Source organism: Aquila chrysaetos, chromosome 6 (genome assembly GCF_900496995.4).
Source record: "Aquila chrysaetos chrysaetos chromosome 6, bAquChr1.4, whole genome shotgun sequence".
In the NCBI taxonomy this organism is placed as follows: Eukaryota; Metazoa; Chordata; class Aves; order Accipitriformes; family Accipitridae; genus Aquila; species Aquila chrysaetos.
In genome coordinates, this window is record NC_044009.1 from 49,932,746 (window position 1) to 49,958,888 (window position 26,143).

At 39.8% G+C, this 26,143-nt stretch overlaps 1 long non-coding RNA gene across 1 annotated transcript; it reads left to right on the forward strand.

The window, feature by feature from the left end:
- Positions 1-716: 716 nt before the first annotated feature.
- On the forward strand, positions 717-19,246 carry LOC121233388. Its single transcript, XR_005932700.1, has 4 exons — positions 717-941; positions 2,302-2,405; positions 14,122-14,255; positions 19,143-19,246. It is a non-coding gene; the product is annotated as an uncharacterized LOC121233388 (long non-coding RNA).
- Positions 19,247-26,143: the final 6,897 nt, after the last annotated feature.

Genomic DNA, 26,143 nt, shown 5'->3' on the forward strand with positions numbered 1-26,143 from the left:
CTGGTTCCAGTAAACACGTGGTAGAGTAGAAACATTTGTGAGCCAAAGGCGCTGGTGTCTACCTTGTAAAATCTAGAACAGAGAAATTACGGACTAAATGGTTGTGAGGCCTTAATTAAGTGCTCAGCACCAACGTGCCCTCCTGGTTGAGGCTGAGGCGTGCTGATGTTCCCCATGTGGTAGCTTGTGACGCTTCAGCTCATGGTGTTCCTAATTTTTAAGAGGGGAAAAAAATGCTCTGGTCTTCTGTGCTCTCACTCTTTGAGACACTGACCACCTCACATGTGGCTGATTGTACAGGGCAGACTCCAAATCCAGTGGCAATGGTGGGCTTTTAATGGAAAGTAGTTATTCTGGAAGAAATAATTTCCTGGGTATATGAAAGAATTAATTCACAAGTTTGACCCATGTGCAGGGTGAAATGTTTGCTCATTGAAATCCTTTTGGCTGATGTCATGTCTAAGTATCTGCTTGCTAAAGCAAAGCACCAATGTCCGTGTGTTACATGTATTTGTTGAGTGGTGGCTGCTGTCTCCGCGCTAAGGGAAGGACGGTCCCATGGAGAGGTAGGGCTGCTCCCTGTCGCTGTGGGGATGATGGACCCACAACGATGGCGTTCCTCCACACCTTTCTGGACACCGTGCCTCTCCTTCTCTTACACTGGGATGGCACCGAGCCCTGGACCAACCCACTGGTGAAACACCCTCTTACTGGACATGCCTACCACCCTGCGAGCCAGTGAAGCCCCTTCCTATCTTGGTCCTACAAGCTTCTGAGAGGGCATTGAAGGCGAGTGGCACAGCAGGACGCAGCACCCACGAGGCTCCTGCTCCTTCTGAAGGCCCCGACGCTGACAAAAGTTACGGCCATGTCTCAGGTTTGAGGTCATATCTCAGTCTGCACGAGCTTTCTTCTTGAGGTTGGGCCATTGCAACGCTTTGGTCGGTATCTTGTTATTTACAGTCATATACCCCTTTCCGTGGTTGGTGTGGGGTTGGATGGCTGTACGTGCAGGGCAAGCTCTTTAACTGGGATTATCTCTTGTGGTACATCTTTACAAATACTAGTGTCAGAGTCCTCTAGTTCACGTCTTGTGGGTACTATTTAAAATAAGTTAAAAAAGAAAATCATGCCCTTACACACGTGCCCCTGACAGGTAAGGACACAAGTATTATAAGCTTTGTGGAGGAAAGTTGAATTAGGGATTGACCCTTCCACTAAGGAGGAAAAAAACCAAACCCAACCAAAACCCAACTGGTTGGGGTGTCTAATTTTACACAAAAAAATGTACATACAATAATATTTTCAAAGCAGTTTTTGCTATTGTTTCCCCCATCTTTATTTCTCTTGTGCAAAATATCCCTCTTGTATACCTCCCCTTTCTTCCCATACAAGAGTGGAAGAAATGCTTAATGGGAAGCAAAACACATTAGGAATATTAAGGAAAAATTACAGTATATACACTATGAAATGAAATGCATCTTTTGTGAATAAATCCCCCCAGAAATCTTATATTTCCAGGCATCCACTCACATACCTTCATGTAACAACTTATACATTCGTAAAACATTCATTGAAAGCAGCTCTGCAGTTTTATAGAAAACAACATGCCAGGGATGCAAGAATCTTGCCAGTTCTGTGAAAAATGACACCAATTAAAGCTTAAATTGCTTGTTTTCTCATAAGGTACATATTTTCATAACTTTGAAATCAAATAATTGCTGCTTTTATATTAAATACAATAAAACAAAAAGGATGCTAGTTTAGAGGAACTGCTACAAGCATTTTAATATAATTTTCCCACCATTTAAAGTCACAAAATATGGAAAACAAGTCAAGTATGCAAAGTTCCAAGGAGATAGAGAAACTCCTTCAGATTATTACATCATTTGTCTTTTGTGTCAGGAAATGTGTATGTGATTTCATTGTTTGATTAAATGCCAAAAAAAGGCATATTGCTCTTATCTAACTGATTACAGATTTTATTCATCTGAAAAAGTATTTGTTCGTACTTTGACATTAGAAGGCAATATTTTTTTTAATGGTCTGAACAAGCATTTTCAAAAAAATATAATCCTAACTTCCCAGGCTTGCTTTTTATTTTGTATTAACAATGCACTGTACTAAAATTTCCCATACTGGAACACAGTCCCTAGTGGTTTTCAAGCTATAAACTGAGTAAACAGTCCCTTTCTTATTGAGTGTCTGTGTGAATGCATGTTGTTTCTGGAATACATCATATTCATTTGCAGAAACCCTGCGTATGGATCTTTAACACTTTTTTTTTTCTCTTTTTCCGAGGTATCTAAAATAATAGCTTTTTAAGACAGTATTACAGTCATATAACTTGTTGGGAAAAGCACACTCTATGGCTCACAATCTGAATTAAGCATGTGTCATTGTGGGTAAGTTTCATTTAAAATACCTATATCTGCTAATTATTTAATATGCTAATGCTATGCTGCTGTACTATCTCTGAATTATGTTAGCATGTTTTCGGTAATGCTGCACTAAGTAGAATATAAGAAAATCAACTAAAAATATTTCCATATTGAGTTCCCTATTTGTTTTTTGTAAGTGCATATAAAGGTGGCACTTACCAGTGACATTTTTTGGACTCTCACCATAAGAGGATTGACAAACTTAGCTTTGCATTCTGAAGAATCCTTTAAAAAAATACATAAATAATCTGAGGACAAACATGAAGCTTCATCTGGGGACTTCAAGGTCAGTTACCATTGGCCTGGCCTCCATTAACCCCCACAGGAAATCTTCCAGGATCCTTATTTTATCTTGAGTGGGTGTTCCCAAACTATCAGTCTTTTATTTTTTGTCCACCAAAATAGAGACACAGTTTCCTTTAAAAGAAATGAATTTCATCTGGTAGAACATTTTAAAAAATGTTTACAAGTCACGGAGAAATTTGCAAAGAGAATGGTGATATTTTAAATTGCTGTATTAACAAAACTCTGCTCTGCCTAAATTTGGAAGAAGGAAAAAGAAGATTTGAAAACTTAGTAAGCAATTAATAGTAAGATATTAAGAGACAGCTAAGCGTTCTCAGTCACTAGGGAAAATAAACTAGTATGGCATAATGAGATCCCTACAGTCTTGTGATCAATCCAAAGTAACAAGAATGTAATACCAATGGGTTAACTAATTTTACGTATATATTTAAAAAGTCTCTCAGTAGTCTGAATCGTGTCCAATACGAATACTGAAGATTAGAGGATCTATTATTAACCCATGAGTATTACGCTTTTGGTGTGCTTTGGCAACGAAGAACTCTAACAGGAGTAAACTGTCTGAAATATGTGTCTTTTTAATAAAGTAGGTAATTTGTTTGTTGGGGAGGGAGAGTATATCTTATTTATGGTGTCATTTTAAACTCAAGTTACAACGTCTTAGATTTAAGAGACAGGCCAGTAATGCAGGCAAGGGTGTCTCCTGCAAGGAGACAGAGATTAATGCCATGTGTCCTGATGATTCTCCACCACAATTTAGGATTCTGGTGGCGCCATGACGCCCCTGTTTTTTATGGTGGTTTGCCAAGAGAAAATGACTTAAACCAATTGTGAATGCATTCCTGTTATACTTTTACACAACCGCATTTATGTACATAAATAGCATAATGAGTATTTTTTTAAATGATCTTTCGTTCCAGATTCACCTACTTTGCATAAAATGTCAAGCGCAGGAAGGAGGGGAGTTGGGGTTTTGTTTGTGTGTTTTTTTTTTTTTTTTTTCTTTTTCTTTCCTTTTTTTCTAAATGAGAAAGGTTTTCACATGGGAATATACTTCTTTTTTCCCCTCCTTTTTTCTCCATGACAACTGACCACAATTGAAGTAGATTTTTCTTAACATACTGTAATGTGAGAATTTTCTTCAGCTGGAGGGTGTTTTATTCCCTAAATTGAAAGCTGTTCTACTTTGCTGCATAAAATGTGAACTTGAAGATTAGGATGGGTACCTTTGCCAGGTAAAAACTGGTACAGGGAGAGCTTGAAGGCCCTCAAAACCATAATAAGCTTTTAAGACTTTACAGGTCTGAGGTTGAGAACGGCTTGTAGGCTGAAATGTTCTGAGCTGAGAAAATGATGTCCTTATATTGAGGAATGTTTACACCAGGCAAGCAGAGTATTTTAAAACGTTTTGCCTAAATTCACAACTGTTTTTTATCAATTTACTTGCGTATGAGCATAGGTATTTATGCAGCATTCATCTTTTTGGTTTCAAAATTTTGCAAAGGAGGCATTTATTCTTTTTTTTTTTTTTCCCCAATCCATGAAGAGGTGTTTGTGCAGTTGTCTATTTTATGGTGTTATTTTTGTGAGACTGCTGTAGGTCAATAAAGCAAGATTTATTAGTGGCTTTTAGAAATGCTGGTATTCTAATCATTGCTATATTTTTAGGAGCGAGTCTCTTTTTGTTGCCTGAACCACTTAATTTGTCTCCATGAGTTTGTTTCTTGGTTATGTTCCTATTTGAAGGCAATTCTCAAGTGCAAGTGCGTTCGTGCTGGGTGATGGAGCCCACAGAGCTGGTCTGTCCCTCAGAGAGTTTTGAAAACTCAAAATGAAATGAAGTATCTAGCTCGATATTTAATGGGAGGAGGGCTGCGTGTAAGGATGATGGGCTTGGAGGCCGCCTCTGCTTCTGGTTTGCTGTACTCCAAAAGATTTGCGATTCTTTTCAAGTTAGTGGTTTCCTACTGTGACTATAAGAACTATGGTAATCAGGCCTGAAGCTTTTGAATGACAATGTCATCACGTTTAAGTATTATTATGGCTGGAGTGGATAAAGATATATTGCAGTAGCTGGGAGAGAATAATATGCATTTATAGGTAAGGTCTTTTTCCGAGGCCAAAAAGGACATCCTCCCTTAGTCCCTAGGTATGGACAGTTCTTGGTCTGACACGTGGCATGGAGGGGTCTGATAAATAATCTTTAGTGAGAGTTATAGTTTTTGTTAAGAACGATGTCAAAGAGTGTGCTGAAGAGCGAGAGGCTGTTGGATACTCTCTTGCAGCTATTGCAACAAACAATAGGCAGTTCACATGAAACTCGTACAAAGCAGCTGATCTAACCATATTGCTATTTTTATGGTGTTCATGGTAAAGAGGTGTTTACTAAGCAGGTCTCTCTTCTTGACGCAAAAAAGGTGGTCTCCAGTATATCTTTATGTGTTCTTTAACATAATATTTTGGTTTGGAAATTAGAGACTGAGTTAAAATTATTACCTATAGCATTTGAAAAGTAATTTCCTCTTGATGTGCAATTAAGGTCAATGTTTACATATAACTTCAATGTCATAATAACATAGTTTTTTACTGCTGCATGTGGTTCCTGCCGTTAATATATCCAGTTGTATCAATACTGGCTCTTACAGTGGTGCAAATACATGGGGTGGTCTTGGCAATACACTTTCTCTGGAAGTTGGAGAAATCTTCTGGCAGAAGTGAAGAAGAAGGGCTAGAAGATTAAATAGTTTGGCAACCAGGGCAGAGGAAGAGGTCTGCTGGCAACCGAGGGGGAATTATTGGCGCTGGAAATTAAGAGGGTCTAGCAGCGTGGAAGGAGAGAGAAAGGACTTTGGAAAAGAGATGGAAGGGCCAAGTACATAGGACAGAAAGGTCAGGAGGAAGATTGGCAGGAGAGCAAAAGAGTTTGCCTCCAGAGAGAAGCAGAAAGGGATGACTTCTTAAAATAGAAAGTCCAAAGAGTATCATCAAAGGATTCAGCTGTGGGAAACCTGTCCAGCTAAAGAGGCAGCAAGTCTGAGATGTTTATTATTTTTAATTTTTTGGAATGCTGCAAGATGTAAACCAGTCAATTCCATTAAAAAAACATGTTTAGCTTCAGACTAACAAATTTGCCTTTCAAATTTTCATCAGAAAACTTCTGGTGCAGCTCAAAAAGTCCCAAACTAGAACCCCATGTTATCTCAGGGTCTTACCATGTCTGGGTCATAAGCTGCCCAGCTATTTGAAACATAGCTGAAAATGGCTGTAGCAGGTTACTTTTCAGACATATGGAGCCTTGTAATCAGGCAAAGTTATAGTTTGAATTATGAAATATTAAGTGTATTTTAGCCCAGTCTGACTCTTGTCACCGGGTGAAATTTTCAGACTTACTCATACTTAACGGCTCGAGTACCTTTATGATCGCCTATCGTATACAGGTCAGTAGTTATGTTAGCTTCCAAAGTCAGCACTTGTTACTAAAATCTTGCACCAACAGGTAATATCTGTTACTTTTTATGAGTGTATGAGATAATACAGTGTACATCAACTGCTGTTGTTGGAGAAACGTTGACTTGTAACGTAATTATGCTTGAGGGCTTGATTATTCTTTGCTTTGTTACTTCTTGCTTTTATGAAATTGGTTTCTGTCAGTTTTGAAGTAAGTTACCTCAAGACCCGAACATGTAAGGTACTTGCAAAGTCAGCTCTACAAAACTCTTCACTTAATGAACATGTTAACTTTACTTTTGTGCTTTTATAAATAATTTATAATGTAAATTTCTGAGATCTGGGGTCCCTTTCCCGGAGGAGAGGTAGTCCTAGTACAGGAATTCAAAAAGTTAGCACACTGCTGCTTCTGTTCGTGGCTGTGCAGCTTTATATGATATGATATTAAGTGATAGGATGTTTGCTTTTCACTTGAAAAGATCAGTAATGTCAATGAATATTATAGAAAAACAGAACTGTAGACTTTTTCAGGTGACTGCTCTCTAGACTCTCTTACTCAAGGAGGCTTCCAATTTTTGACTGTCAGGTGTATGGAGAGGACGCATATATGATAGAGTAAAAGCTGGGTGTTTCTGGGAGTTATTCCCACTGCCACTGTGAAGCATTGTACCATGGGCCTCTACCTTGTGCTCTGGTTTAAGAGGGAACTAAAAAAATCTGACTCTAATGCACAAAATGTTCATTTGACATCTGTCATATTACCATTGTAGCCCCATAAAAATTCAATACTAGTTTTTATCTATTTTACATCCGTAATAAAGACAAAAAGTTATGATTTTACTAAAATACACATTTAAGTCTTGAGCCTTGTGATGAGAGTTTTGACATTTCAACACTGGTATGTAAGAAGGAAAAGAAATTCAAAATGTCCTTGTAAGGAAACTTCTGTTTACTGATTTCTAGTTATCCCAAAGTCAGTCCTGTGTACTGGGCTGATTATAATGCAGTATTTCAGAGGAAGAGAGAGGCAAAATATTTTGATGAATTTAACTGAATTTAACAGAAACAAATGTTAGCACTGGAGACTGGCATGTGTCTGAGTGTCTAACAGCTGGATGAGAACTGCGTTGTAGAACAGTAATCCTACCTAGATTGCTTTCGGTGGGATCAAAGCCCACGCTTGGTTAATTTATCGAGGATTTGTAGTTAACCATGAAGTTGTGCACACCGTCTGCCTGCCAGCCTCCTCTGTGTCCGCTGGAAACGACGACCCATAGCTGAAACATCCATGGCACGAAGAGTGACCTGAACGTACCCCTCAAAGAGAGCCAGCCACCTTCCTACACCCGCACAGCTTTTCGTCAGGGAGCTGATGGTGAATGTTTAACATGAAAGCATATTTTGCACAGGTGACAAATGAAATTTGTTATTTCTCCTGTGAGGAGGAGCGGGGCTTTCAGGGAGGGCTCTGGGAAAGCAATATGAATCGAGCCATACTGTCATATTTAGCTGATACAGCTGTTTATTGTACAGCCTCTCCTTTGTGCTTGGACTATTGCCACGTATGATTTAAGCGTGTTTGGAGTCTTGGTGGGTGCAAGAGTCTTGCTGGGTGGTGCCTACTGGGACCAGTGATGGGAAGAGGGCATCGGTCTTACTCTCTAGTTGGTGAATTCATGCAACGCAAAAAATAAGGAAATGAAAAGCTAATGCTCTTAAAATGGGCAGCCTGACACGTAATGGAGAAGGGGCATTGAGCCTGGGTATGTCAGGAACATAATTTTAACACAACAAGACACATGTAACCAGGCATGACACATTGGCGTGCTGACACGTGAACCAGTGCATCTGAAACAAAGGCAGTTTGCTAAAAATCATATAGATTCCCCTTGCCCTGAACAAATTTCAGTTTACAAGATTTCATGATTAACAAGCTTTGTAGAATATTTACAACTTTCTGAAAAGTGAGGTTTTTTCTTTTTAAAAAAAAAAGTTAAATGGAACACACACATTGCCTTTGAAATGTAGCCATGGGAAGGTCATATATTTAGGTGTTACATATTAAGATATTGATTTTTTAAAAAATATAAAACCCCCGCTTACAATAAATACAATGCAAGTCATAACCTTTATTATAAAAATATTTCAGTGTTCCACAGTAAAGGGTCATTAACATTGCTAAACTGTAGAATTTGATTATTAGTGGAGGATACTACATTTTGGTTTTAATAAGGCAGTGATTTATATAGAAACTTATTAAGAAGCAAGATATGGCTCATTTCTGATCTCTGACATGCTTAAAAGATGTTGCAAATTAAGGGATTGATCCTGTAGATCACTGAGCTGATATGAAGAAATGTCGATAAACAAAGTGCTCGCTCTGTCGCTGGCCTTTACCTTGCACTTAAGCAGATGTACTGAGATGGTAAAGCTTTCCTGACCCCAGCCATTTCAGATTTTGTATACTAGATGGGAAGCCAAGCATATGACTCTCTCTTTTTTTTTTTTTTTTTTTTTTTTTTTTCATTCTGGACAAGGGGTTGAGTGTTTTTCTGTGAAGTGGAGAAAACCTCATCCGCAAGGGTACATGGGGATGTTCTCCCACCCGGTGTCCGTAAGGAGATGGCTTTGCACCATCTTGTACTCGACGTGCACAGCCAAGGTGCTTGTTGGTGGCCAGCTGTTGTGCAGGAGCACCTGGGCAACTGCAAATATTGGGGAGGGCTGATGGTAAGCGAAGGTGAACAAGCGACACAGCTACGAAGCATTAGCCACAGCAAGGAGACGGTGTCTATCAAACACTGGCTCTTCAGCTCCTTGTAATGAGAGCTGGAGCTCGTGAGCCTCTACAGCGGAAGAAGTGTCTGAAATTCAACCACACAGTGGCAAGATTAGTTCACGTGAACAGCTTTATCCACCCTGATAAATTAGAACGAGCTCAAATAATTTATTTAAATGACCCAAGGTGCACTGCATCGCTTTTCCTTGAGTGGTTCAACCAGAAAGTGTGTGCTGGGGTCATCTTGGCTCCCATAAGCATCTCCGGTGGTCGCAGAGCCATTCCCCGAGACAGCGAGAAGAAATATCGTGTCCCCTACAAGTGGGACAGACCACCTGCCTGGGTCGTGGGTCTGCCTGTGTGGCTGGGACCTCCTGAGCTGGGCAGAGCTGAGCTCTTTGGGTTGAAGGACGCTTGGGGTGGCAGTAGCAGAGCCAAGGGCACTGAAGGGAGAGGAGTGACGCATGGCAATTAAAATAACTGCTGGAAATGGAGAGTTCCTAGGGGGAAAATAGCTTGCCTTCGTATAAGTCCCTTTATGTGTGCAAATCTGTGGACAGTGTGTTGAAAATGCATTGTTGTATGTTACCCAAGAAAATTTCATAGGGGGGAGAAAAAAATTTCCTTTGCCAGAATGATCCTGTTACACATGCAGTACTTATTAATGTGGGTGAGTTTGGTTGGTGTTTTTTTGGTGGTGTTTTTGGTTTGTTTTTTTTTTTTAGGTAGTGCATGTTTTTCATTATTTTAATCGGGAAAAGCCTGATAAAAGAGAATGTACACTTCACGTGTCAAAGAACATGCTAAAGCTTTTTTATTCATATGTGAAACCTGCTTATATGTCACTTTATATGATTTTCTTTTTAAATTTTATTAGCTGAATTTTAGTGCTCTTTAAAGTAAAAGTGATAGCAACCAGGTGCATTATGGGGTAGATTACACAACCCTGCCAACACACCTACGTGAATAATTCCCACATTTCCAGTCTCTGCCATTTGTGCAGGATCAGGCAGTTGTTTTGTGCTGTTGATACATCGAAGGCTTTCAAACAGACACCACCAGTCTGGTTTTGAGACTGTAAGCTATATTTCACTCCTCTAAAGTGAAATACCAATTAAAAAAAAAAAAAAAAAAGCATTGTTCTTCACAGATTTTACATTTCTGTTTACATGAGTTTTCTCTAATATTTTTCAGTTCTGATGAGAACTAAAAGAAAACTAAACAACAAACAACCCTCCCGCCACTTCACCTGCTTTCTGGCTCAGCCGATTGAAGCCTTCCCATGGCTGTTCAAATAGCATCTGGAGGGAATGCCAGTTGTCTGTTAAACAATCAACAATAAATATATGTATTTATGAGGACGGTGAGAGGCACGAACTGCATCCCACGCAGCCGCTGCTGCCTGTACCTGCACCAGCCTGTTACTGCTTAAAGATTTAAAAATTTTCTATGGCTATTTTTTTTTTTTTTAACACCTCAACACAGTGAAGCAAAGACATTTGCAACCTGATTAAAAAAAAAAAAAAAAAAAAAAGCTTTATATTCTTTCTCTTCAAGCCTTTGATCCTGACTCTCCAGTCGTGGGAACGAGGAGAAGTCATCTTCTGTGAACTGTGAGTAGGAAGCTGCGAGGGAACCGGCAGATGAGTTTGAACGTTAGGCCTTGTTTATACTGGGGATTAAGTCATTTGTGGTCAGTAACCAATGCAGCTGGGCTGCTGCAGGCTCCCGGTTCACTTCAGATGACATTACTGGAGTGAAAATCGGGGGCACGCTCGGCTGCTGGAAGGGGCGATTTCTGCCCCGGCCGTGTGCGTGGGGGCATTTCGCTCCCCGCCAGACTGGGGTGAATCCCGACCGGAGCCGACCTGACGTTCTCGGTCCTCGTGTTTCCAACATGTCAGGTTGGAGCAGAGCTCCTTGGGCGAACGGAAAACTTCAGAGAAAAGGGGTTCTGAAGAGATTGATCAAAACCATAATTTTATGGGTGTAGCAGTAAACAGCCAAGCCAAGCCTGAGCTGCGGAAAAGAGCCGCTCAGAGCGGCTGCTACTTGGTGTTTCTCAAGATCCTAAAGAAGACAACAATCAGCAGATAGGGAAGGGGGGAAAAATGCCTAAATTGCTGCAATGATCGGTCTGTGTAAACATTTCAAGCATCTGTCTGCATTTGGAAATATCCTGGGTTGTGCTCTGAAAGTATTAAGACTTTTTCCAAAGGTGATTTTATTGTCAACTACTATTACGGCAGATTTATTTTTTTCTAGGAGGCACATGGTTAACATCTTTCTGTGCTTCTAAATATAAACTTGCTTCCCAGTAGTTATTATCCAGGTCTCATTCCTTCTCTATTTCTCTTTCCTTTTTTCTGCTCCTCTCCTCTTTTTCCTTCTCCTGTCACTGTCTGTGTGCATTTGATGAGGCTCTGAGTTACAACTGGACTCTGCGAGGATGGATTCCTTTTGTGATCTGTGCCGAGTTATACCAAAACTTTACAGAAAGTTTTACTTTCGTGGAGTGCTATATAGTGACTTTTTATGTGTCTAAGAAATGGAAACATTTTGTCTCGTATAAAAAAAAAAAAAAAGAAATATTTTTATACTGTGCTCCATTCACAGACCACATCAGAGGTATTCTAAGAATAGAATAGATCAAATATATTTTATGGAAATATAATGAGAAAAGGATGTGTTCCCAAAACTCACTCTGAACAAAGGAATGCAACATAGTCAGGAATACTTTAATGCGCCTAACAATTTTCTCATGTGAAAGGCTGAAGGAACAGTCTTGGTTTGAAGAAATCTTCCAATTCTCCCCAGGCACCCTGAACTTGAAATCAGAACTAGGAAAGCTATATATTACAAAAAAGAAAATGTATGGAAAAAGTGACTGAGGGCATTAACCATAAAAGACGTTTTGAAAAGAAAAATAACATCAATATGAAACATTTTGTCATGTTTCATTTCATTGATCATATATTTATTTTATGTGCTCTGGAGCGCTGAAGCTTAGATGTAACTACATTTCAGGAGCCTCATATTAGACCTGTCATTCTCTTTGTGGTGAAAACTAAATAGTGAGGAAAAAATAAAATAGATTGCAGTTATTAGATTTGGGTTGGATTCCATCGGATTGTGCTTAGAAACTTCAAAAAATTGAACTTAGAAAATGAGACATAACATTAACAGCTATTAAGGACACTGCCTGTGTGACAGATAGAGAAGTAGGAGGTACACCTACAATGTAAAATAATGCATCTTTTTCATAGTAATGCAATATGTTCGCCTTAAATAGGCTTGTAATTAAAACTGCCAGTGTTGATTAGATCAACCATGTAGGAAAGATGCATTTGTATTAGTTCTAATTAATTCTATTTTAAACAAGTTGGTTACAGATTGTTTTTTTTCACTCCCCAATACAATGGTATATATTTCAGCTTTGTATATAGCTCCCAAGTAATACAGGTCTCAGTTCAAAAGGCTCAGTCTCTGATCCCAGGTTAATTCTGCCTCAGGTCTGGACTTCTTTTCCTAGGCAAAACCTGCAACGATTTAAAATAGGGTTGTTACAGACACACAATGGATGGGATCAGGCCACTGTTAGCATCGTCAGACACTTTTTTTAGCATTGGTAAGGAAAATGAAAGCATTTTTCATAACTCAGGCTCTTGAGTAATTGGTCTTAATGTGTTTTCCAATAAATAGAAGGTTGGCTTGGAAGTTAGTAGCAGAGAGAAGTGGGGTAGGGAAAGGCACGAGTTTGGGGAGCTCTGGCAGCCCCCGGCACATTCTCGCAGCTTTCTCTGGTGCTGGGTGGCATTTCTCACACTAGGCATCTTTGAAGATTGCTGGTATGAAGCCCAATGAGATATACACTGTGTTTTCAAACCACCCTGTTGGAGTCTGACACCCTGTTAGAGCTGAAAGTTATACTCTCCTTAAATTGAATAGAATGAGGATTTGGCCCTAAGTGGGTATTTTCAGATATATCAAGCAACGCAATCTACGAATGCTAATGAAGTCCCACCGTAGTGGTAACGTATGCAATGGCATTTTATGCAGTTCAGGTCTCTGAACAGGCTTTCAAAGGCGTAACTCCAGGGGAATAATGCCAACCTTTCTCTCGGCTCTTCATCCGTCCTCTCGGTGCAGAGCAGATCATGGGTGCAAAGCAAAAACGAAGTGGTCGCAGCCTTTTGGCTGCTCTCTAGCGCTGAACCATGCTGTTGGGCTTTCTCCTTCTCGTGGTCCTGGTAGCTTTGGGTGGGCACATGCCAAGACCATTTTCTCCAAGGCAGGATGTGTCTGGAGCACAGAGGTCCATCACTGGGGGGTCCCTGGGATGGGGCGATGGCCAGAGATGTTGATTCACCTCTGGGCTCAGCGTGGCTCTGCTGCTTCGGACTTCTCCTTGATCCCCCGGTAGCTGAGCGGGTCAGGATTGATGCTCGTGGCTCTGTGTGTGGCAACTTTTTTTTTTTTTTGAAACAACCTGAGTGCATGGGAAACCTCCAGGAACTAAGAGTGCTGTGTTTCGGCTTGTAACATGACTAGAAAAAATAAGTTGCGCTATGTTTTCATATTGATTTTCCTTCTATTGGTGCAACGTTTTCAATTTAAATGGCAGCAGACTGAGGCACAGAATGGGAAAAATTGTTGAGCTACACAACTGGGAAAAGAGCCTGGTTTTCTGATTTTGTGTCCATGTTACCCAATTAAATTTTGTTACTGTCCTGTGATTTTGTGTCCAGTGGAGTATTGCTTCCACAGAAGAGCTAATTATGGACTAAGATAAGTACAAAAGTGCCCATATTTAATTAATACTATATAGTCTATCCAGGAAGAAGATTTTTTTTTCCTAAAATTGTTTTAATTAACATGAAAGAAAAGCTTCTGCTGACTTTTTATTGTCGCAAGATAGAGAGAAAATTATTTCATGCTAACATTGGACTATATTTAGCTTCCATCTCTCTATCTACAGAAGAAAAATTGAAAATTAGTTTATGTTAGATTGTATTGCTCCTTTTTATCTCATAAGGGTTTCCTTCAAGTACCATTAAATAATGATATAATCTTTAGAATATTAGTTAACAGATGATAAATATTTAATTTTTGTTGTTTGGTTTTGTGTTTTGTCCTTTTTATATTTCTTAGCTGAGGAAGAAATCTTCCACCTTCCAGAAACCTGATATTTTGGACCAAATCCCTCTCTGAACAGGTTGTATGCTGCCCTTTTCAAAATCGAGCTATCAGAAGATGCCCTTCAGCAGAAGTGTTAAGAGGACTTGGTGAGCTTAACATGTTTCGCCTGCTTAATTTAATTTGGAAAAATTCAACCAGAAAATGAAGTTATTAACAGGTTGGTACATTCAGAGATAAGATGATGTCACAGGAAAGCAGTCAAGTGGGTTGCTTGTCAAAATATAAAATATGTATCTGTCAGAATCAAATGATAGATAAGCTGTGGCTGGGTGTAGGATGCAGTGAAAATAGTGTGCTAAAAATTGAAACTGAATCCCACCAGTCTGGAGCACAAGCTTTTAGTAACTATTGTGGTGATCAGAAATACAACAATTCTAGGGACATGAACTGCACTGCTTAAACACGGTACGCGTAATTTCTTGGCACCGGTGGCCAGAAGCACGTACATCTGCACTAGACCTCAGGCAGACAGGAGAGACCTCGAAAATGTGGCTGTTTCAACAGATGACTTTGAAACTGGGATACTCCATTAGCTCGGGTATGCCAAAATGAGGATTAATAAATCTTTCCCTGGGTAACTCGGGGACCTTTAAGGCCTTAAAATGTGAAAATAGAGTCTGTCTAGCCAACGTGATGAGCCTTTCTGTATTAGAGAGGTTCAGATCAAAGAGAGACGTCTCCAGTGTATTCTGCAGGAACACGTACGTGTCATGTCAGTCACAGGCCTCTTCCTGCCTTCTGGCTTGCCATATAAAATAGCTGGCACCAGGAGTTTAAAGTTAATAAACTCGGGAATTTTAAATGGCAATTTGGAGTCTCGTATGAGCAAAACAGAATAGGCTACTTAGTAAGGAATGCAGTCAAACTCCCAAATACTGTGATGGCAAAATGAAAGAAATACCATTATAACAAATGTCGGTATTGCGTTATCATTGAATTTGGGGAAATGAGCCCACTTATGTGGAACTTCATTCACTGCAACTTGCAAAATTGAGCTTTAAGGCTGTAAACTCTTGGGGACAGCCCATGAAATCTTTCTGTTTGCTCAGGATCTTCCATGATGCAGGGTTTAATTGTGACTGGAAGCTCTCAGGACTAACAGAATACAAATAAGAGAAGTCCTAACTAAAATGCTGGTCTTATATTTAAAGCTCAGAAGGGACTAGTCTGACCTCTTGATCTATAGGCCATAGGGCTTTGTTCAGTAATACCACCATGATATTTCTAATTTATGCTTCAGCTTAAATAGTTCCTGAAGCTGCAGCTCAAGAAATATTCCTCCACAGGAAAGAATAAGTTTTAATATGTTGTTCTGATGTTACTTTTTTTTTCCAGTATCTAAAATATTTCTCATTTAAATTTCTTCAGCCTTAACTTCAAACCTTTGGATTTTGATTATTCTTCTTTACGCTTGAATAAACTTATCTCATATCAAACCCCTTCTCTTTTATAAATGAAATGGGTGGAGTTTAAATCTGTAAGGTGGATTCTTAAAAATTTTAGTGTGTTTTTTTTCTGAGTCAGTTCCAGGGTCGTTGCCATACTTTTTGTTGTGTGACTGCCAGAACTGAATGTTGGTTTTTTTTTGTAATGACGTCCCCAATGCTGTACACAGAGGAGACGGTAACTCTCTCATGCTACATGTTATCCCCCCTCTTCTGTACTCAAGGATCACATTAACCCTTTGGGACTTCATGCTGTTGGGATTACGTATGCTATGCTTACTCTGTATCATGCTAATTTTTTATTGAGCAATAATGGTAATATTGATATAGAATGATCTATATTGCTGCCATACATAAGTTTATATATAACATCATAGATATGTATCAACTTTTAAAGTTGAACGTATCATTATCATCCTTTTTTTGGTTAAAATCTGAAAATAAATCGCAAATCTCCCAGCATGAGGAACTCGGATTTAGACTTGTGTAATGACAATGCCCTCGTAATTGAAAGAAAAAAGAAAAAGGAAATTTGGGAGACTATTAGTCTACATGTGGTATACTTTTTTTCCTAAATTGAAAATAAAAAAAAAATCCAATGACACATTTGGGCTGAAAAACTGTTTGCTGCACATGTTTTATATATGTGGGTTTATTACACAGATCATGTGTCTTAATTAGGTAATTTATATTGTATTATCCAAAGAAGATGTTCTTGTTCAATTGGATACACAATAAAAGTTTCAAGAAAACTTGTTAATCCTGCATTTACAGACATCAGCACATGGATACAGAGTAACAAGAACTACAAATATATCTCTATATGCTGGTACAGTTGCCTACTAGATTACATTCCCTGGACAATCAGTGTTATTATATGTATATGTACACAGATACAATACAAGTAGGGATGAGATGTATTTTTAGTTGGAATTTTTCTTTTTTATTCACTTCTTGAAACTGAATATATTAGCTTTACCCACTGGGCAACTTTTAAGGCAAAAGCAAAAATTTAACAATAAATAAAACTAACCCCAATGAGGAAAGTTCTGTCATTTGTTATCTCAGGCAATTTGGCCCTCTCTGAGCTGTGATGTTTCAGAGGGGGTAATGGCAACTTGAACTTGAGTTCTCCTGACCTTTTTTCCTCCTTCCCACAAAACCTTGCTATATCCTAAACGCGTGTTTTGTTTCCTTGTACTAATCTGATACTGTTCACCCAGAAACTGAATCTAGTTATTGCTGGTTACACTAATTGAGATTTCTTAGTTTCTCTTCCCCTTTGTCATTAAGCTGGATTTGAGCTTCACATACCCTTGCAATTACTTTGAAATTCCAAGTCTCCTTGCAACTACTTTGAGAAATCTGAAGGCTAAATGATTCCCAAGTTTAAAATATGATGTTCCCTAGTTGAAAGGCAAAAAGCAATATTGTTATATTTCTATTCTGATGAAATTCATTATGTACAATATAATTTGTGTCTCCATAACAATCTACTCTTCTTCAATTAGGGATTAAGCCAGATACTAAAAGGATCTGGAGGAAATACAGTAACTTTTTTTTCATTGAGAATACAGAAGGAATTTGAAGTGTGTGTCACTGGCAGTAAAATACAAGTTTACAGAGTTTTTCTTCTGTTTATTGTAAATCAACTACAGAACAGCAACCTATGGCATTAGTCCAGGAAACTGAGATTATGAAGTTAGGAAATAGAAAGATGAACAGAAAATCTTGTTTATAAATCTCAGCGAACATCTTCCTCGCTATGCAGTGAGGACCTGATTCAGCTCTCTTTAAAGTCAACGGGAAAACTCCCACCAAATTCCAGCGGGAGTTGGCTCAGACTCTGGTTGCTCGTGTTTGCACCCTGTTTGGGGTGGGATAGGGCAAGATGCAGAGAACTGTAACTAATGGGACCGGTCCAAAGACCTTGGATGCAGTGGGAAATGAAGGTGAAGAAGAGAAGTTATTTATCACACCTCATCAGACTGATTTTCTTATTCCTGGCAACCTAAGAGCACTGGAAATGGTGCCGAATTGATGGCCAACTTGTTGATGTGTTACGAGCCCTAGCTGCTGTCCACAACTCCATTCCTCTGAACAATATTTGAAGTTCAGCCTAGGAGAAATCTGTTGTAATTTGCTCTCCTCCTTTCTGTATTTATAAGCCTACAATATTGTAAGTTTTTACTGTGGGTGGACAAGCAACATCTACTCATATCAAAGAAGATACAAGTACAGATAAATATAACTTTATACATTCATTTTTATATAACTTATGTAAATGTATGCGCAAGTTAGTCACAGTCCCCAGGCTGGCAGCAGATAGCTGATGTGGCCATTGTTGTAGCTTCCTTTGGACGCTTGTGTTTCTGGATGATCCTGCTGCTTTTAAGCAGAGCTTTCCATATGTACGTTTGCTCTGGGCCTGCTAGAGCGACGTTTGGCTGGAAAGAAATGGCAGGATGGGACAGAGAGGGGCACAGTCCCTGCAGTTTTTCATCTCTACTGCCAAGGCAGGGCTTAGACAAATTGCATGTGGAGGCTCCTTGCGTTTTTTTTCTCTTGAGGAGATTAGCAAGAAGGGTTAAAGTCTGAAAACTGAGGAACGAACCACGAGGAGTTGGCCTGTGCGTGGTCTGTGGCCCTCACTGGCATCCATCTCCCTGCTCGATGTCCCAGTCCGCCTCCTGTGACGGTGGGATTGCTGGTCTCCACCTTTCCAATGGAAAAAAAGTATCTTTCTCCCCACGACATCACTGGTTGCTCCAGGAACGTCTTGTTTTACCTAGCGCTTGCTGTTAAGTACTAACCGACCGTCTTAAAAAGCAAATCAAAATATATAGACGCAGCAGCTTACTGTTCTTGTTTCATGGGAACTTATTTGTTGTTCTCCACAGACTAAACAAAACAAAAAGGCCAATTTTGATATGCTGGGTTCAGTTGTCCAAATGAGTATTCTTAACGTTCATCCTTACTTTAAACACCCATGAATAACTTGGTCCCTACTACTTAGATTATAGGTTTTAGTGTATGAATTTTAATAATTCTAATTAACGGTGCTATCTTTATTATATTACTTTGTACTTGTGTTCACTCTTTCATCATGAGATCTCAAAGCGCTCTATTAAACCGCACCAAATCTTTGTAAAATATATGAATTTTAGCCTATTGAGTTGATATATCAGATAAGTGTAGTGAGGAGAATGAACAGTTTTTCCAAAGTTCATTTCAGAGCTTTGCATTGATTTTCTGCAATATATAAACACTGGGAAAATTAGGCTCCAGAAAACTTGACTCCCACTTCTACCCACTAAATTATGGATCTCTTTACTCCCCATTCTGAATTTCAAGTAATCTTTGAAAAATTTGTATTCAGGAGTCTTCAAATATGAATAGTGATAATTATATCAATATTATTAATATGCACTATTAAAAGACATAAATCTACATTTGCAAAGCTTTGATGTGCTTACAAAACTGAACTTTTAAATGAAAGTATGTTTTTAAATCATGTATGTATTACAGAAATCTATTAAGACTAGTCTCACAAAGATCTGCATATGCTTAGAGCGATGATTCACGTGTTCCTGCAGTGCTGCCCTGGGACCATTATAGATATCTGATGGAACAGACCTGCTCAGCATCTCACAGGTTGTTTCTCAAACCGTTTTTTTGTTGTGTTTCCTCCTCTGTGTTAATTCTGGTGGGTTTTTTTGTTTGGTTTTTTTTTTAATCTTTGTTTCCTGTATATATATTTATAGGTGTTTTTTATGGCACTGCAATTGTGAACTGTGAGGATTACCACCTGGAGAAGCTGTGTGCTAAATTCACACCAGATCTCCGTGGTGGATGCTTATCTCTGATAATCTTGCCTTTCAAATCCAGACACACAGATTACTGTAGATAGCATTGCACTTTCCTTAAAAGTTACATAGGTCTTCCCCTCCTTTCTCACTGCTGTACAGCAAGGTGAGAGCTGTTCTTTCACTACATGGATTTCCTACTTCTAAAGGATTTTCATATTTCAGCCTTGTTAGATAATTCAAACTGGAACATCATTACTCTTTCATTTGGACATTTTAAGGCTCTTATTTAGCTAGTTTAAAAATAATAAAATTGTGACCTTTAGTTGACATTATAAGCTTGCATTTTGAAGGCTGTGCTTATATTTTGAGGTTGCTGGCTAGGAAAATCAAGACTAACTGAAGTGACTGTAATTCTGAATGCTTACCTCCTTTTAATGCTGTTTTTTTGCTATCGGGAATTTTAGTCCAAAGGTTTATGCTTAAAAGTCGCGCTCTGACCAGGTTGCTGAAGGCAGAAAGTCACTGACAGAGAAGCAGAAATGTTTTGAAGAGTCGGTGTCAGTTCTCCCCGTCTCTTTTGCACTAACCACCAGCAGCTGGAGAACAGGCAGCAGAGAGGCAAGAGGATCACGTCTCATGGACGCGTGTGCATAGGCTTGAGGCTGAGCAGAGTTTCCAGGGGAAAGGTACAGGTTTTTGTTGCCTTTACGTGAATTTCTGTAATTACATGGAATGGAAGTTTTTAAATGCTAGTACAAATCTTTGTAAAATACATGACTTTTAGTCTATTTGAGTTTATGTATCGGATAAATATAGTAATGTTTTTTTACTTTATAGCCGTTTTTACCAAAGAGCTGAACAACGCAGCTAAGCAGCAACAGAGAGAGGACCTGGGTGGGGGATAGGAAGAGTGGGGGGAAGAGGAAGGTATGTTTATAGGTGACCAGAGACGTTTCAGACTTTTCCATTATGACTTTAAACCCTGGGATCACTGGATTCTGCCCTTTTCAGCAGAAGTGCCGGGCAAGGCAGTATATGGGAGCATGTCCTACTGCAATTTATGGCTCTAAATGGTGACGGGACAGTGCCCGTATCTATCTGGGCTCAGGTTATATGCCGTTAGAACGTGTTTGATCTCCTTCAGAAGACAAGGAATGTCCCACAGGCACCTTTATTTCACCCACTCTTCCATCTGCTGGAACATCTGGTGGTGGCTGGTGTTGGAGACATGACAGTAGACGTGTTGGGGAACCAGTCTGGCTCAGGATAAGAGTTTTTATGCTTCTCTGCTGCAAAGAATTGGGGGATCTGGAAGCCTTTCATGCTCTGACCTTTAGGAAGTTGAAATGCTCAGAGCAGGCTTGTCATTGAGTAAACAGTATTTCCTGCTTAAAACTTCATGAGGTGTATTTTTATTTTGCCTGTATACTTAGAACCAGTGATTAAAAATTATGTCTTTAAAACTTTTACCTTAAACCATCAGTATCTTAGTATTAAAAAACCCACCCTTTTTTCCTCAGTGGTACACTTTTGTAGAATGCAGTCATGTGGGAGTAGTGTTGACTAATAATTATTTTCTTGGTTGGACTGGTTAATTTTCTTTCAAATGAGGTGCTTCATTTTAGCAGTGGCATCTTCTCTTAAATAGTTATTTAGAGAAAAGCTGCAGAAGATAGCAACTTTGCAGAGGAGAAAAAAAAAAACCCAACAACAAAAAAACCCCAAAAACCAAACCAAAAAAACAACCACACGCAAGTTGGAAAGGCTTAGAATAAATTATTGCATGTCATTCTGTGGGAAAATCTTCCCGTACGAATGCTGTGTTGTTCGCAATGTGAGTGCCAGATCCACTCAGCTCTGCTTTGCACTTCTGTCACCCTTATCACTCATGAGACGATACTCTTCTACTGTAAGTGCTACCCCCAGCGGCATGTATTCATTTATAGGACTTGCATACTTATGCTTAAGTCAGACACCCAAGAGGCACAGGATGAATTGACAGTATAGGCAGATGCTTTCAGCAAAGAAACCGGGATGTTAAAAGAGCTTTAGCGTGGTTATTGTTTTCGCAGGCAAATCCATGTACTTGTCATCAAGGTGTTTGGGAGTATTTCAGCCTCGTTGTACAAGCTGAATACAAGAGCTGTAATCAAGAGTTACATCATTCGGTGAGACAAGACCTTGAGGAATACAGCAAAGGGAGATGTGCATAATTAGAACAGTTTGGTTACAAGGGAAAGGGGCTTTGATAGCATTAGAAATGCAGCTGAAACATGCAGTCTCCATTGCCATGTCGTCAGGCATTAGATGGTAGATGTCAATGGGCCGGGGAGATCTCAGGATCCAGTGAAGGAGTGTGGGGTTCCCTCTTCAAACCTTCCCAACCCTCAGGAAACCATGTAAGGTGACCATCTGCCAAGCTCTGAGGTCTCCTCTCTGTTTGTGGACAGAGACCAAACCAGAGATTAAAAAAGGGGTCACTAGCTAAAAACTTAATTTGAAAAAGGCAGTTTGTTTTGATAGTTGGTCAAAGGGTGTTGAGAAATAAGAGCACGACCAATTTCCCCCCTCCTCAAAATTCCCATAAAGGAAGAGCTTGACATGAAGTGGGGCCAGATGCGATAGCCACGGTGACAGGGAACCCATCATAGGTCATCAAACGCATTAGGGCCAATGCGCTTCCCATGGTGCTTTCCACACTAACATTTTTGCCAAAATCCTTCCTAGAAATTTCACTGGCGGGGAGGGAGGAGGGAAGTTCTCTAGTGACACCCATTGTGAGTATGCAACATCCAGCCTGCTTTATTTATGTTTTTCACAAAATATTTATCACTGCCATAGTGATAACTAACCTAAAAAAAGAGACGACGTTTCAAAGCAATTTGACCTTCTCTAGACCCTATCTAGAGACATCTCTATTCTTACACGTATATTATTGGCAAATGTTTTGAATTTTTGAGTTTGTAGAGGAAAATGTTCAACATCTCAGGGATTCTTGAGCCATGGGAGACTGCTTTCTGCCCAGCACTAAGTAGGTTACCAGACAATACTTAATTTTAGGTGTCAAATATGTTGTAACTATCCCTGGACCCTAACGTGCAGTGAATTAATAACGTTGCTCCTCTTTGCCTTTTCATTATTCTATTTGCTATAAGCCAAAGCTGGCAGTTGTGGCAGTATGTAAGTGGGTGACTTGCAAGAAACACCATTCAGTGAGTGCTGGAGGAAGGGATTGGGGTGCAGTTGTAGAGCTGATGCTCCCCCAGGACGTTAGCACCAACTGGCATCACTGGCATTCATTTTTTGGGTGAGTCTATGGCTGGAGCCCTACCTCCCAAAGCAAGCACTGCAGCAGGGCTCTGCACGTGACCGATTCTGAAAAGAACTGATTTAATGATAATATAAAAGTTGTGGTTAGACATTTTTTAATTGAGACTGCTGGCCGAGCACTGCTGGGTGCTGTGGAACGTGAGCAGTGCTATGAATATCAGGAATGCTAATAATGGGGTCCCATTTTTAACTTGGGAACAAGAGTTTCATTGCGTGCACATAACTTCCACGGGCAAGCATTCCGCTTGTCTTGCTGGATGCGGGGTGTGGTTCTGCGTGAATAACCCCCGTCCTTTAAAAGAGTACTGGAAGACAGTCAAAGAATTGTTTCTTTGCCAATAATCATACTGTGGGGAGGCGCGAGGCTCAGGTTTTAATCCTGCAAATGACACCAGTGCAGTGAAGGAGGCAAATATAGAGTGCAATTCAAGACCTAGGTCTTTGTTGGTTTTGGCGGGGTTTGTTTAATTTTTTGAACTAATTTATCAGAATTTTCTCTGGAAATGTTTGACAATTCATAGCGTTGCTTGTTAATAAGGCATTAATTGTCTTCAGGGCGTTTAGTGTGGAGCGCTAAAGCCAATAGCATAGGTCAGAGGAAAAGTATCAAAAGACCGCATGTATAAGCATCTGCATATTTGATTTTGTTTGCACCAGATTCCTGGCTATCGCTGTCTTAGGATACCCAAGATGGTCGCAGTTGTCGTAAGCATGTCTTAAGTGGGTGCTTCAGAATTGTCCTAGGACGGTATTGAGCCAATGTAAGGGCTTTCTTGCGCGAAGTATGCGCAGCGGAAGAGGGAGAGAGGGAGGAGGAATGCGTGGTATTCCCCTTCGTCTTTCTGGCACAATTGTCCTGGTGGTACTGTTTCAGCTGGTGTAATCAAGACCAGCCCTGTGGCTATGCTACAGCACGTGAAGCTCCTTTTTCTGTCCTTTTTCTGACCCTTATATGGCACACGATTGCAGCACGACTGGCGGGGTTTGCAGCTCCTTTCCCTCTTTGCTCTCTTCAGCCGCAATGAGCACAAATTTGATGTGTTGAGGAATCTGGCCTTATATTTTAAAACTCCATGCAAATATGGTAATAATAACTAAACTGACATTTGCTTTTGCTTCTGTATAGTATGTCTTTAATATGATTACTACCCTTAACATTTAAAGGAACTTTGACAGTTATGTAATCCCTTCAACATTTAAGTACAAGAGGAATTTATTATTAAGTGCAGTGGCTGGAAATGGAGCACTTTTTTCATTCACACTATAAACAGTTATGTTGGATTAGTAATCCTGCTTGTCAGAGTTGTTCACTGTTTGATATTAATCAGTAGGTTTATGAAAGGTGCAATAGAAGGCAGAAATGAATGGTGAAGAAGTTGTAAACCTTGGTTCCGTAAAATCAGACTCTATCTAATACTTAGGTTCACAGCATTTCTTGCAGTGACCATTAGGCTAAGCGGAAAGGAAATACTGCATTATGGTAATGGTACCCCTAACTATCTTTTGATAAACATATATTTAGTTTCGCACTATATAAATGCAATAGCAGGTAGTGATGAAAGCCAAGACTTTTGAGAACATTTGTAGGTTGTTTTGTAAAGAGTATGTTTTTTCAGACTGTTGTATAGATCGAGTATGATACAGCCTAGCAAAACACTTAATGATCAAATATTACATGACAAAATGAATAGCATCTCCTTTTGGTGCTTATCCACTATTAAAATCATGTGCAAATCACTTCACCTGAATATTTTTACCTAATTTGTAGGTTGTTATCTTTGAGCTACATAATTAATTTTTGTCTCCTGCAAACTGTGTTGCACTGCAGGTTTGTTTGGTGGGTTTTTTTTTTTGTTTTTTTAACACTTCTGAATCTCTAGTACATGTTCATGAAGCACATACAGAGGAGCCAGGTCCTTTGGTTGCAAATGTCATCCTGCGAGATCTTTAGATGATCAAAGTGAAAATGACACCATTGTAACGCAAGATGTCTTGAAACAGCGCATAATAAATTACCATGATTGGTTAATGAACATACATGATTAATGAAACAAAATATAGACATATAATAAAGGCTTTTCTTGTAAGTGTCAGTCATCTTCCTTGTTCAAGTGCTTCCAGATAAGTCCCTTATACACCTAACATAATAGTTGACACGTATCCATATGTATATAGTAATATACCGTAGTGAAATCAAATTGCAGTGTATGACCTCTCCATTAAAAGTGAAATTAAACTTTAATAGCATATTTGACATGTTTCTATACCTAGGTTTGTTTCAAGCTATTTTTTCCCCCCTTTTTTTTAAATCCTGCTTGTTGTAGTTTTGTTTTGGGTTTAAAAAAAAATCTTCATTGAATAACATTAGTCTTCGTTAAACTATGTATATCTTTCACTGATCACTTTTAAAGCAACATGGTATTAGCTTTTTAAATTCTCATGTCTAAATTTAGTATTTGCTTGTGGTAGGATCAAAAGTGTCAAAAATCTGCATCGCTGCCTGATCATCAATCACTGTGATATTTTTGGAGAAGCCATTTGATTTGCATCGTCGGACCTCCTACCTAGCATCACAGAAGGCTGCGCATCAATAAAATTAACTTTTGTCACTCAAACCAAATTGGGCTGAGGCGCTCTTGCCAGAAGAGCTAATGTGTGTGCAGGGAGGACGGCTGATCCCAGAAACATTCAAACCTTCTTTGGAAAGGCAGAATAAATTAATTAATCCGATTCTGGGTGATGTCCCAGAGCTTTCCTTATGTCTCAAATGAAACCCACCAGGAAGGCAATAGATCACCCCCACCCGCAGACCAGTAAAACAAAAAGGCTGTGATCCAACCAGTGGTGCAGAGTGATGGTGACGGGGCGGACCGGACTCTCGCTTGCACTACCCCGGTGTGCGAAGCACCGCTCAGCTGTGCCTCACCTGCAGAAGCCTTGAAGCTGTGATTTACTGTGCAGCCGCTCTTTGCTAAAGTTCCCTGTTGCTCCGGAGGAAGTTGCTGCAGCTCTTCGCCGAATACGACGTACCTCTCATCTCCTGCCAGCTCTGCAGAGCAGAGCAGTTCCTAGCTGCAGGATCACCACCGTCGTCGCCTCCTCCCTCGCTTGCCGAGCGGGAGTTGCTCTCCTTCCAACATCTGGAGGTCTGGTCTGGTCTGCAGCACGGGGTGCCTGGGGTTCACACGTTCCCCCTTACTCCCATGGATCCAGTTCCAGCCATGCTGGGAGCCTTTCCCGGTGAAGGCCAGCGTGGCTGGTTGTCCTTGCTGCCAACAGGCCACCGCAGCAAGGCAATAAAAGACAACTAGAAGTCCCAGCCTTCCTACAACGTCTAGTATTTTTTGCCGGAGGTCGTATTAGCCAGAGTCAGCGGAGGTGGATGTGTCC